This window comes from Muntiacus reevesi, chromosome 4 (assembly GCF_963930625.1).
Source record: "Muntiacus reevesi chromosome 4, mMunRee1.1, whole genome shotgun sequence".
Lineage (NCBI taxonomy): Eukaryota > Metazoa > Chordata > Mammalia > Artiodactyla > Cervidae > Muntiacus > Muntiacus reevesi.
Window position 1 is genome coordinate 145,331,019 of NC_089252.1, and position 12,037 is coordinate 145,343,055.

General features: G+C 40.9%; 1 protein-coding gene across 2 annotated transcripts in view; it reads right to left on the minus strand.

Annotated features, from left to right (window-relative positions):
• The window catches only part of ATF1 (activating transcription factor 1), a 63,406-nt gene that overhangs the window by 23,514 nt on the left and 27,855 nt on the right, over positions 1-12,037 (minus strand). The window lies entirely within an intron of this gene.

Sequence of the window (12,037 nt, forward strand, 5' to 3'; positions counted from 1 at the left end):
TAGTTGGGGAATTAAGATCCCTCATGATGTGTGGTGTGGCCAAAAAAAAAATTAAAAATTTTTTTAAAAGTGAGAAATACCAACTTTGGGCAGCATCTTTAAAAAAAATTTTTTTTCATGATTCAATTTTGTACTTGAGATATTTTATTTCTGTGGAAAGCAGATGGGGATTCATGGAAATACCACAATAAAATACTAAACCAAGAAAAGTCCACCCATCACCTTTCAAGACTCAGCTCAGGTTCTACCTCTTCCAAGAAGCTTTCCCAGAAATTTTCAGATCTCTCGCCTTCTCCTAGACTATACTAGTTCTAAGCATTCATCCTGAGCTTAAACACAAAGTAAAACTCAAGGTTGCTCCTCAAGTCCTGAAAATCACCTTCATGACTCTTTTCTGTGTATGCATCAGGTCCCCAATAATAATGCCTTATTTACTTTCATTGAAGGTTCTTTATCCTTTCCCAAAGTTGGATTAAATTAGTCTCACCATCCCCTGAATGCCTAGGTCACAAAATATTAGATATAAAAATTTATCCAAATTATCAGAAAGGGAGTATAAAAAAACACCTTTTAAAATCACATTCCCCCAAAATAAAATACTTAGGAATAAACCTGACCAAGGAGATGAAAGACTTATAGGCTGAAACTGTAAAACACTAATAAAGGAAACATTAGATAATTGAAAGAAATGGAAAGATAGATCATGCTCTTGGATTGGGAGAGTTAATACTGTTAAAACACAATAATACCCAAAGCAATCTACAGATTTAATGCAATCCCTCTCAAATTACCACTGATACTTTTCACCAAACTAGAACAAATAATCCTAAAATTCATATGGAACCATAAAAGGCCCAGAACTGCCAAAGCAATCCTGAAGAAAAAGAATACATGAGGTATAAATCCTCCCAGACTTCAACAATACTACAAAGCTACTGTAATCAAAACAGCCTGGTATTGGCATAAAAACAGACATATAGTTCAATGGCTCAGAAAAGAGCACCCCAAAATAAACCCACATATGTACAGTCAGTCTTCAAGACAGGAAACAATATTGTATGAATATTGTATATTCATACAATGGGAAAAGACAGTCTCTTCAGCAAGCAGTGCTGGGAAAGTTGGACAGCTACAACACAGCCTCTCACTATATAAAAAAATAATACATGACACCGTAAAACTCCTAGAAGAGAACATAGGTGAAACATTCTCTGTCATAAATCGTACTTATGTTTTCTTAGGTCAGTCTCCCAAGGCAGCAGAAATAAAAATAAAAACAAAGAAAAGGGACCTAATCAAACTTACAAACTTTTACACAGCAAGGAAACCATAAACAAAACAAAAAGACAACCTACAGAATGGGAGGGAATATTAACAAATGATGTGACCAACAAGGGCTTAATTTTTCAAAATTTACCAACAGAGCATACAATTCAATAAACAACCCAATCCGAAAATGGGCAGAAGACCTAAAAACACGTTTCTCCAAAGAAGACATACAGATGGCCAACAGGCACATGAAAAGATGCTCAACACTGCTTATTTATTAGAAAAATGCAAATCAAAACTATAGGGAAGGGGAATTCCTTGGTGGTCCAGTTGGTTAGGACACCAAATTTCCACTGCAGTGGGCACAAATTTGATCCCTGATAGGGAACTAAGATCCTGCCAAAAAAAAAATACAATGAGGTACCACCTCACACCAGTCAGAATGGCCGCACTTAAAAGTCTACAAATAACAAAAGCTGGAGAGGGTGTAGAGAAAAAAAAGAACCCTCCTACACTGTTAGTGAGACTGTAAGCTGGTGAAGTAGTGCAGACACTATAGAAAACAGTATGGAAATTCCTTGGAAAACTAAAAACAGATTTACCATATGATCCAGCAATCCTACTTCCTGGGCATATATTGGACAAAACCACAATTCAAAAGATACATGCATCCCCATGTTCACCGCAGCACTATACACAACAGGCAAGACATGGAAACAATTAAACACCCGTCAACAGACGGATGGCTAAAGAAGATGCAGTGTATGTAAACAACGGAAGACAACTCAGATGCTAAAAAGAAGGAAATAATGCCACTTGCAGCATCATGAATACAACTAAAGATTATCATACTAAGTGAAGTCAGAAAGAAGGATGACAAATACCATATGATACCCACTTATATATGGAATTTAAAATATGACACAGATGAACCTATGAAACAGAATCAGGGCTAGAGAGAGAATAGACTGGTGGTTACCTAGGGGGAGGGGCTGAGGGAGGGAATGGAGTGAGAGGTTGGAGTTAGATGTAAGCTTTTATATATAGAATGGGTAGGCAACAAGGTCCTACTTAGGTACAGCACAGAGAACTATATTCAGTATCCTACGCTAAACCATAAGGGAAAAGAATATTTTTTAAAAAACCTTACACACATACATTATTCTTGTCAGTATTATTTTCCCTTACGGTTTAGCACGGGACATTGTGTGTGCTCACTCAGTCGTGTCCAACTCTTTGCTGTCCAGTGGGCTGTAGCCCACCAGGCTCCTCTGCCCATGGAATTTCCCAGGCAGGAATACTGGAGCGAGTTGCCACTTGCTACTCCAGGGGATCTCCCTGACCCAGCAATCGAATCCATATATCTTGCATCTCCTGCATTGCGAGGTGGATTCTTTACCACTAGTACCATCTGGAAAGCCCCTGCATAGGATATTGAATATATACTCTGGAGAAGGAACGGCAATCCACTCCAGTATTCTTGCCTGGAGAATTCCATGGACAGAAAAGCCTGGTGGGCTATAGTCCACGGGGTCGCAAAGAGTTGGACATGACTGAGTGACTAACACATACACACATATATATGGAGAGAGAGAGAAAAAAGAGATTATTATTATTGTTATTAGTTGTAACTGAATCACTCTGAACAGCGGAAGTAACACAACATTGCAAATCAACTACACTTCAATGAAAAAGAAACAGAAATTCCTTTATCCAGGTACTGAAAACTGTAGATTCTCAGCACAAGCAACTTCATTCAACCTCCCTCACACACTGTAAGACACAAGACCAAACTCTAGCACAGCTTCCGTCAGCTTAAGGCTGTGTCCCTAGGATGACCCAGTTATCTTCAAAAGGTCTCCCTGAGAAAGCTTAATGCTACCAAAATAACTAACTGCTTGTTCTAGCCAACACCTTTGACCTCACTTTCTTGGAGCACTTAACCTCAGAAAAATTGCAGCTGTCAATCCTTTCTCTGACCCTTGAAATACAAATCTTTTACAGCACAGAAATGTCTCTCTCAAGGACCTGAAAGTCATTCCGTTGAAATGTAATCACCAAGAAGGACAGGGCCCTTGTCTACCAGTCTCTGTGGAAGGATGGGAACCTCAGTTTCAGAAGCACCAATTAGCAAGCAGACACAGATGGCGTGATCACACTGACCAACCTCTCCACCTAACATCTTCAATACTTTTCCTTTACTACACCCCAGCATTTTAAACGGAGAAGGCAATGGCACCCCACTCCAGTACTCTTGCCTGGAAAATCCCATGAATGGAGGAGCCTGGTAGGGTGCAGTCCATGGGGCTGCTAAGAGTCGGACACGACTGAGTAAGTTCACTTTCACTTTTCACTTTCATGCATTGGAGAAGGAAATGGCAACCCACTCCAGTATTCTTGCCTGGAGAATCCCAGAGACGGGGGAGCCTGGTGGGCTGCTGTCTATGGGGTCGCAGAGTCGGACACGACTGAAGTGACTTAGCAGCAGCAGCATTTTAAAAGGGACCCAACTTTTCTTTCAGCAGAGTTGAGCTTAATTTATGCTGGAGTTTCTCTTTCCTACTGTATGAAAGAACTGTGAAATTCTTGCTGCCTTTAACAGGTGTCTAACTGTGTTTTTGTTGACAGTATCCCACTATGGAGATACAGAAATTACTGAGTAAAAATAGAACTCATAAATCTTAACAGTCTAGCTCTAGAGGTACCATTATACTCAGAGGTTTCCTTACTTTTCAGATCCTAACTAAAGCCAGTTCAGTTCAGTCACTCAGTTGTGTCCGACTTTCTGTGACCCCATGGACTGCAGGAGGCGAGGCTTCCCTGTCCACCATCAACTCCCAGAGTTTACTCAAACACATGTCTATCGAGTTAGTGATGCCATCCAACCATCTCATCTTCTGTCGTGCCCTTCTCCTCCTGCCCTCAATCCTTCCCAGCATCAGGGTCTTTTCAAATGAGTCAGTTTTTTGCATCAGGTGGCCAAAGTATTGGAGTTTCAGTTTCAGCATCAGTCCTTCCAATGAATATTCAGGACTGATTTCCTTTAGGATGGACTAGCTGGATCTCCTTGCTGTCCAAGAGACTCTCAAGAGCCTTCTTCAACACCACAGTTCAAAAGCATGATTTCTTCGGTGCTCAGCTTTCTTCATGGCCCAACTCTTACACCCATACATGACTACCAGAAAAACCATAGCTTAGACGGACCTTTGTTGGTAGAGTAATGTCTCTGCTTTTTAATATGCTATCTGGATTGGTCATAGCTTTCCTTCCAAGGAGTAAGCGTCTTTTAATTTCATGGCTGCAGTCACCATCTGCAGTGATTCTGGAGCCCAGAAAAATAAAGTCAGCTGCTGTTTCTCCATCTATTTGCCATGAAGTGATGGGACCAGGTGCCATGATCTTCATTTTCTGAATGTTGAGTTTTAAGCCAACTTTTTCACTCTCCTCTTTCACTTTTATCAAGAGGCTCTTTAGTTCTTCTTCGCTTTCTGCCATGAGGGTGGTGTCATCTGCCTATCTGACGTTATTGATATTTCTCCCAGCGATCTTGATTCCAGCTTGTGCTTCATCCAGCCTGGCATTTTGCATGATGTACTCTGCATATAAGTTAAATACGCAGGGTGACAATATACAGCCTTGACGTACTCCTTTACCAATTTGGAACCAGTCTGTTTTTCCATGTCTGGTTCTGTTGCTTCCTGACCTGCATACAGATTTCTCAAGAGGCAGGTCAGGTGGTCTGGTATCCCCACATCTTGAAGAAGTTTCCACAGTCACTGTTGTGATCCACACAGTCAAAGGCTTTGGTGTAGTCAATAAAGCAAAAGTAGATGTTTTTCTGGAACTCTTGCTTTTTCGATGATCCAGCGGATGTTGGCAATTTGATCTCTGGTTCCTCTGCCTTTTCTAAATCCAGCTTGAATATCTGGAGGTTCACAGTTCACATACTGTTGAAGCCTGGCTTGGAGACTTTTGAGCATTACTTTGCTAGCAAGTGAGATGAGAACAACTGTGCAGTAGTTTGAATGTTCTTTAGCACTGCCTTCCTTTGGGATTTTGAAAACTGACCTTTTCCAGTCCTGTGGCCACTGCTGAGATTTCCAGATTTGCCGGCATACTGAGTGCAGCACTTTCACAGTATTATCTTTTAGGATTTGAAATAGTTCATCTGGAATTCCATCACCTCCACTAGCTTTGTTCATAGTGATGCTTCCTAAGGCCCACTTGACTGCATTCCAGGATGTCTGGCTCTAGGTAAGTGATCACACCATTGTGGTTATCTGGGTCATGAAGATCTTTTTTGTGTAGTTCTTCTGTGTGGTCTTGAACCTCTTCTTAGTATCTTCTACTTCTGTTAGGTCCATAGAATTTCTGTCCTTTATTGTGCTCATCTTTGCATTAATGTTCCCTTGGTATCTCTAATTTTCTTGAAGAGATCTCTAGTCTTTCCCATTCTATTGTTTTCCTCTATTTCTTTGCACTGATCACTGAGGAAGGCTTTCTTACTTGGAACTCTGCGTTCAAATGGGTTTATCTTTCCTTTTTTCCTTTGCCTTTGGCTTCCCTTCTTTTCTCAGCTATTTGAAAGTCCTCCTTAGACAACCATTTTGCCTTTTTGCATTTCTTTTTCTTGAGGAGGGTCTTGATCACTGCCTCTTGTACAATGTCACGAACCTCCGTCCATAGTTCTTCAGGCACTCTATCTATAAGATCTAATCTCTTGAATCTATTTGTCACTTCCACTGTATAATAGTAAGGGGTTTGATTTAAGACTATTCATACCTGAATGGTCTAGTGGTTTTCTTACTTTCTTCAATTTAAGTCTGAATTTGGCAATAAGGAGTTCATGGTCTGAGCCACAGTTAGCTCCCGGTCTTGTTTTTGCTGACTGTACAGAGCTTCTCCATTTTGGCTGCAAAGAATATAATCAATTCAATTTCGGTATTGACCATCTGGTGTTGTCCATGTGTAGTCTTCTCTGTTGTTGTTGAATGAGGGTGTTTGCTTTGATCAGTGCATTCTCTTGGCAAAACTGTTAGCCTTTGACCTGCTTCGTTTTGTACTCCAAGGCCAAATTTGCCCTCGTACCCCAAGTACCAAATTTGGTACCCCAAGTACCAAATTTACTCCAGGTACCTCTTGACTTCCTACTTTTGCATTCCAGTCCCCTATAATGAAAAGGACATCTTTTTTGGGTGTTCGTTCTAGAAGGTCTTGTAGGTCTTCATAAAACCATTCAATTTCAGCTTCTTCACCATTACTGCTCGGGGTGTAGACTTGGATTACTATGATACTGAATGATTTGCTTTGGAAACAGAGATCATTCTGTCGTTTTTGAGACTGCATCCAAGTACTGCATTTCAGACTCTTTTGTTGACTATGATGGCTACTCCATTTCTTCTAAGGGATTCTTGCCCACAGTAGTAGATGTATCTAACAGTCATCTGAGTTAAATTCACCCATTCCAGTCTATTTTAGTTCACTGATTCCTAAAATGTCAATGTTCATTCTTGCCATCTCCTGCTTGTCCACTTCCAATTTGCCTTGATTCATGGACCTAACATTTCAGGTTCCTATGCAATACTGCTCTTTACAGCATTGGACTTTACTTCCATCACCAATCACATCCACAAGTGGGTGTTTTTGCTTTGGTTCTGTCTCTTCTTTCTGTCTGGAGTTACTTTTCCACTGATCTCCCGTAGCATATTGAGCACCTACTGACGTGGGGAGTTCATCTTTCAGTGTCCCATCTTTTTGCCTTTTCATGCTGTTCATGGGGTTCCCAAGGCAAGAATACTGAAAGTGCCTTGCCATTCCCTTCTCCAATGGACGTTTTGTCAGAATTCTCCATCATGACCCATCCACCTTGGGTGGGTGGCCCTACACGGCATGGCTCACAGTTTCATTGGGTTAGACAAGGCTGTGTTCCATGTGATCAGTTAGGTTAAGTTTTCTGTGACTGTGATTCTCATTCTGTCTGGCCTCTGATAGATAAGAATAAGAGGCTTATGGAAGCTTCCTGATGGGAGAGGTTGCCTGAGGGGGAAACTGGGTCTTGTTCTGATGGGCCATGCTCAGTAAATTTAATCCAACTTTCTACTGATGGGCAGGGCTTTGTTCCCTCCCTGTTGTTAGGCCTGAGGTGGAGGTAATGAACATAATGGCGATGTCCTTCAAAAGGTCCCATGCAAGCACTGCCGCACTCAGTGCCCCCGACCCTGCAGCAGGCCACCGTGGACCCACACCTCCGCTGGAGGCTCCTGGACACTCACGTGCAAGTCTGGGTCAGCCTCCTGTGGGGTCACCGCTCCTTTATCCTGGGTCCTGGTGCTCACAGGTTCTGTCTGTGCCCTCCAAGAGTCCGCTTCCCCAGTCCTGTGTAAGTTCTGGCAGCTCTATGGTGGGGATGAGGGTGACCTCCTCCAGGAGGGCTTATGCCACACCCAGGTCTGCTGCACCCAGAGCCCCTGCCCTTGTGGCAGGCCGCTGCTGACCCGGACCTTCCCAGGGGACACTCGGTCACAGTTCTGGCTCAGTCTCTGTAGGGTCTCTGGGTCCTGGTACACACAAGGTTTGTTTGAGCCCTCTGAGACTCTCTGGCGGCTAAGGGTTTTGATTCTAAACGCAATTTCACCCCTCTTACCATCTTGCTGGGGCTTCTCCTTTGTCCTTGGATGTGGGGTATCTTTTTTTGGTGTGATCCAACATTATGGCAACCCACTCCAGTACTCTTGCCTGGAAAATTCCATGGGCAGAGGAGCCTGGTAGGCTGCAGTCCATGGGGTCACGAAGAGTCAGACACGACTGAGTGATTTCACTTTCACTTTTCATTTTCATGCATTGGAGAAGGAAATGGCAGCCCACTCCAGTATTCTTGCCTGGAGAATGCCAGGGACGGTGGAGCCTGGTGGGCTGCCGTCTATGGGGTCACACAGAGTCGGACACGACTGAAGTGACTTAGCAGCCAACATTATCCAGTGATGGTTGTTCAACAACTCGCTGCTGAACAACTAAAGCCAGTCACTCAAATAATGAGGCGAGCTTGTGAGGGGGATAAATACATTTCTAAAAGGGTAAAAGTAAATCATTCCTTCAGAGTTTCTGATAATCCTTGTGTTTTGTGCAGGCTGTGGATCGGGCACATTTTAAGGAAAAAAGGCACCAGGTTTTGTTTCAGCTAGTAGTCACTGCTTTGCCTTATTAATCATTCTACCTTCACAAAATGCCTACTACTCAGAGTCCTAAAGCCTTGTGTCTTCCCACTGCCACTCTCAAAGGTGATCATCTAAATCCTGAGGTCTTTCTTAAAGAAAGAAAAGAGAGAGGGAGAGCTGCTGTTCCCCGCTCACCCCCAGTGTCAATCTGTGGTTGGAACACAGATGATTGCCTCCACCTGTTATTTTTTGGCACTAACAGAGCCTTCTGCAATGATAGAAATGTTCTAAATCTGCACTATGCAATTTGGTAGTTACTATCAAGCATTTGAAACGTGGCCAGTGTGACTGAGGGATTTTTAATTTTATTTAATTGTAATTTAAGTTAAAAATGAAATACCCATTTGTGGCTACCACACTAAAGAGTTCTACACCTTAAAGCTGTAGAACCTACTAGTACACTATGGCACTAACCTCAGAATCTCTTGGGAGATGTTAGAAGAAGTAGAAAATGATTTTTTGGAGCTGCTGTGGTTAAACTGGGAACTGCAGAACTGATTGCCTATTACGCTACTGTAGCTGGGCTCATTCTTATACAAATAGTTGGGCAAAAAATTAGCATACTGCTTTTTAGCTCCATAACTGGGCTTCCCTGGTAGCTCAGAAGATTAAGAATCTGCCTGCAGTGCGGGAGACCTGGGTTTGATTCCTGGGTTGGGAATATCCCCTGGAGAACAGAATGACTACCCAGTCCAGTATTCTTGCCTAGAGAATTCCATAGACAGAGGAGACTGGTGGGCTACAGTCACTGGGGTCACAAAGAGTTGGACATGACTGAGCTACTAACACTTTCACCTCGCTAATTAGGGTGTCCTTGGACCATAAACATTTGGGTGAGGGAGGCTGGATAGTTAGTGTAGTGGCATGGGCAAGAACACTTTCACCTCACTAATTAGGGGGGGTCCTTGGACCATAAACACTTGGGTGAGGAAGGCTGGAGAGTTAGTAGAGTGCCAAGGGCAAGAAACCTCTATTTATTAGAGTATGAATCCAAAGTCTTCTAACTCCAGAAAGGCACACAAATTTCTGGCATCAGACAGACTTGGCTGATTTTCAGCTAAAGGCTGTCATTTTCAGCTCTGTGATGCTAAACAAATTATGTAATGCTCCGAGGGCCTCAGTTCTCCTTTGTAAATAGAATATTACTTTTTCAGAGTTATAGTGAAGATTAAGTAAGTAGTAAGTAAAAAACAAGTGGAATGGGGGAGGTGAAGAGAAGGAGCCTATATATGTATCTTTTATTTGGATCTTGTTTCAACAAACTGTTAGAAAAAAAAAAAGATTTGTGTGTGTACACACATACAATAAATAACAAGAAAATTTAAACACTGAATGGTTATTTTATGACAATAAGAATAATATTTAGGTGTGATACCTCTCACCCTCTGCATGTTCTCAATTTGCTTCCCACACAATAAGTTTATTTGTTTTGCTTTTTCATTTCAAGGAAAAAGAACAGACTGTTTTGACATTTGGAATGATGATTTTTTACTTACTTCAGTATCAACTATGGCAAACCCGTAAGTCCAGGGTATCTGCTCAGTCATCAATGACCGGAGCCATTAATTCAAAGTACAAATGAAAAATAAAATGAGGTCAAATTTTTACATCTTTTGGTTTATTATTTAAAGATAATTTAACTGTAGTTCTGTGGTTTAAAAAAAATTTTCCCTGTAGTTAAGCCTATGCTGTACTTGCCCCAAAGTGTTTCTCTTTCTAGGTCTCAAAACATTCAAAATGATCTGAGGTTTCCCTGGTGGCTCAGTGGTTAAGAATCCACCTGCCAACACAGGAGACATGGGCTTGATCCCTGGTCCAGGAAGATCCCACATACTGCAGAGCAACTAAGCCCATGCACCACAACTATTAAGCCTGCAGCCTAGAGCTTGGAATTGTAACTACTGAAGCCTTTGCACCCTATAGCCTGTGCTTCACAAGTGAAGCCATTACAAAGAGAAGCCTGCACACTACAACTAGAGAGTAGCTCCCACTAGTCGCAACTAGAGAAAAACGCATGCAGCAACGAAGACCCAACACGGCCAAAAATAAATTTTAAAACAAGATTGGGCAGAGAGGATTCATACGTGTAAACTGACCAGAGTAAAGTATTCATACTCAAATTACAAATAAAATAAATTCATATTCAGAAGTATGCTTTCAGGAAAATGCCAAATCCAAGTATCTCCTATACAATTACTTCTTATTTTTCTTTAAAGTACATATCCTTTTGTACACTCACGTGTACTTAAAAAGAAAACCTTATTTCACTGTGATAAACAGAAACTAGTATCATTTGCTATAACTATATGGTAACTATAAAAATAAATATAATCAAAACAATGCTGCTATTAAATATATTATCAACTTAAAAACAGTGTACAATCTTAAGTGTTTCACATTTCTTGATGCTTCTCTGTCCTCTGCTTCTTATATTCTAAAGACTAAATTCTAAAATTTAGTGATTCTAAATCACCAAGCCAAAACCTGAAATACAGTAAGAACAAATGAAAGAGTAAATAAAATCCCCTATCAAGGCGGACTTGAACTGCTCTCAAAGGAGAGGGGAACATTAAGAAGCCAGGTAAAGATAAAAAGTAAAGATAAAGGTAAAGATAAAAAGGACCACATCATCAGGGTAAGGTAATAAAAGGAACATTCCATAGGTATGGAGGAGGGAATGGGTGAAGAAAATGTAACTAGTTCTCCAGTAGAACCCAAATTAACATGACCTAGATGGTACAAAAAAAGAAAAGAAGAGCCTGAAACTCTAGAGGTGGTTCCCAGGCACCTGGCAATAGCAAATTCTTTTTGGAGAAAAACTCTCATCCTTGGCCACGAAAAATGTCCGCAGTTTCTCAAGATTAATGGACAGTAAAGAAAAAATAACAAGGCAGGAGGAACAAGATGCAAAAACTACAGTAGACGGCACAATCAGACCCAAATGATTTTAGATAATGACATTATCAAAGATTATAAAACAATTATGCTTACTATGTTTGAATAAATGGTAGACTACATTTCAAGAAAAGCTTGAAAATATCTTCAGTGAACACAAAACTATAGATTTGAAAAAGAACCAAACATTTTCTAAAAACAAAGATATAACACTTGAAATTTTAAAAATCATTGTTCAGATACACCAAATAAAGCTAAAGTGAAACTTAGTGAGCTGGATTATAGGTATGAAGAAATTATCTGAATTGCAATATGAACAGACAAACAGATGGAAAATGAGAGGTTAAGAAATATGGAGGATAGAGTGAGAAGGACAAAGAAGAAGATAGACAGAAAATGTGAAGAGATAATGGCTGGAAGTATTCTCAGAACAGACCCCGATACATAGACTCAAAAACCCTAGTAACTCCCATGGGGAATAAATAATAATTCTACACCTAAACACAATATAAGAGAACCTGCAAAACAACTAAAGGTAAAGAAAAGACTATAAACGTACCTGAAAGAAAAAAAAAGTTTATATTTAAACAGCAATAGTCATATAATCTAACTTCTCAAAAGCAACAATGGGAGACAGAAGCCAACAGACAGATATTTTA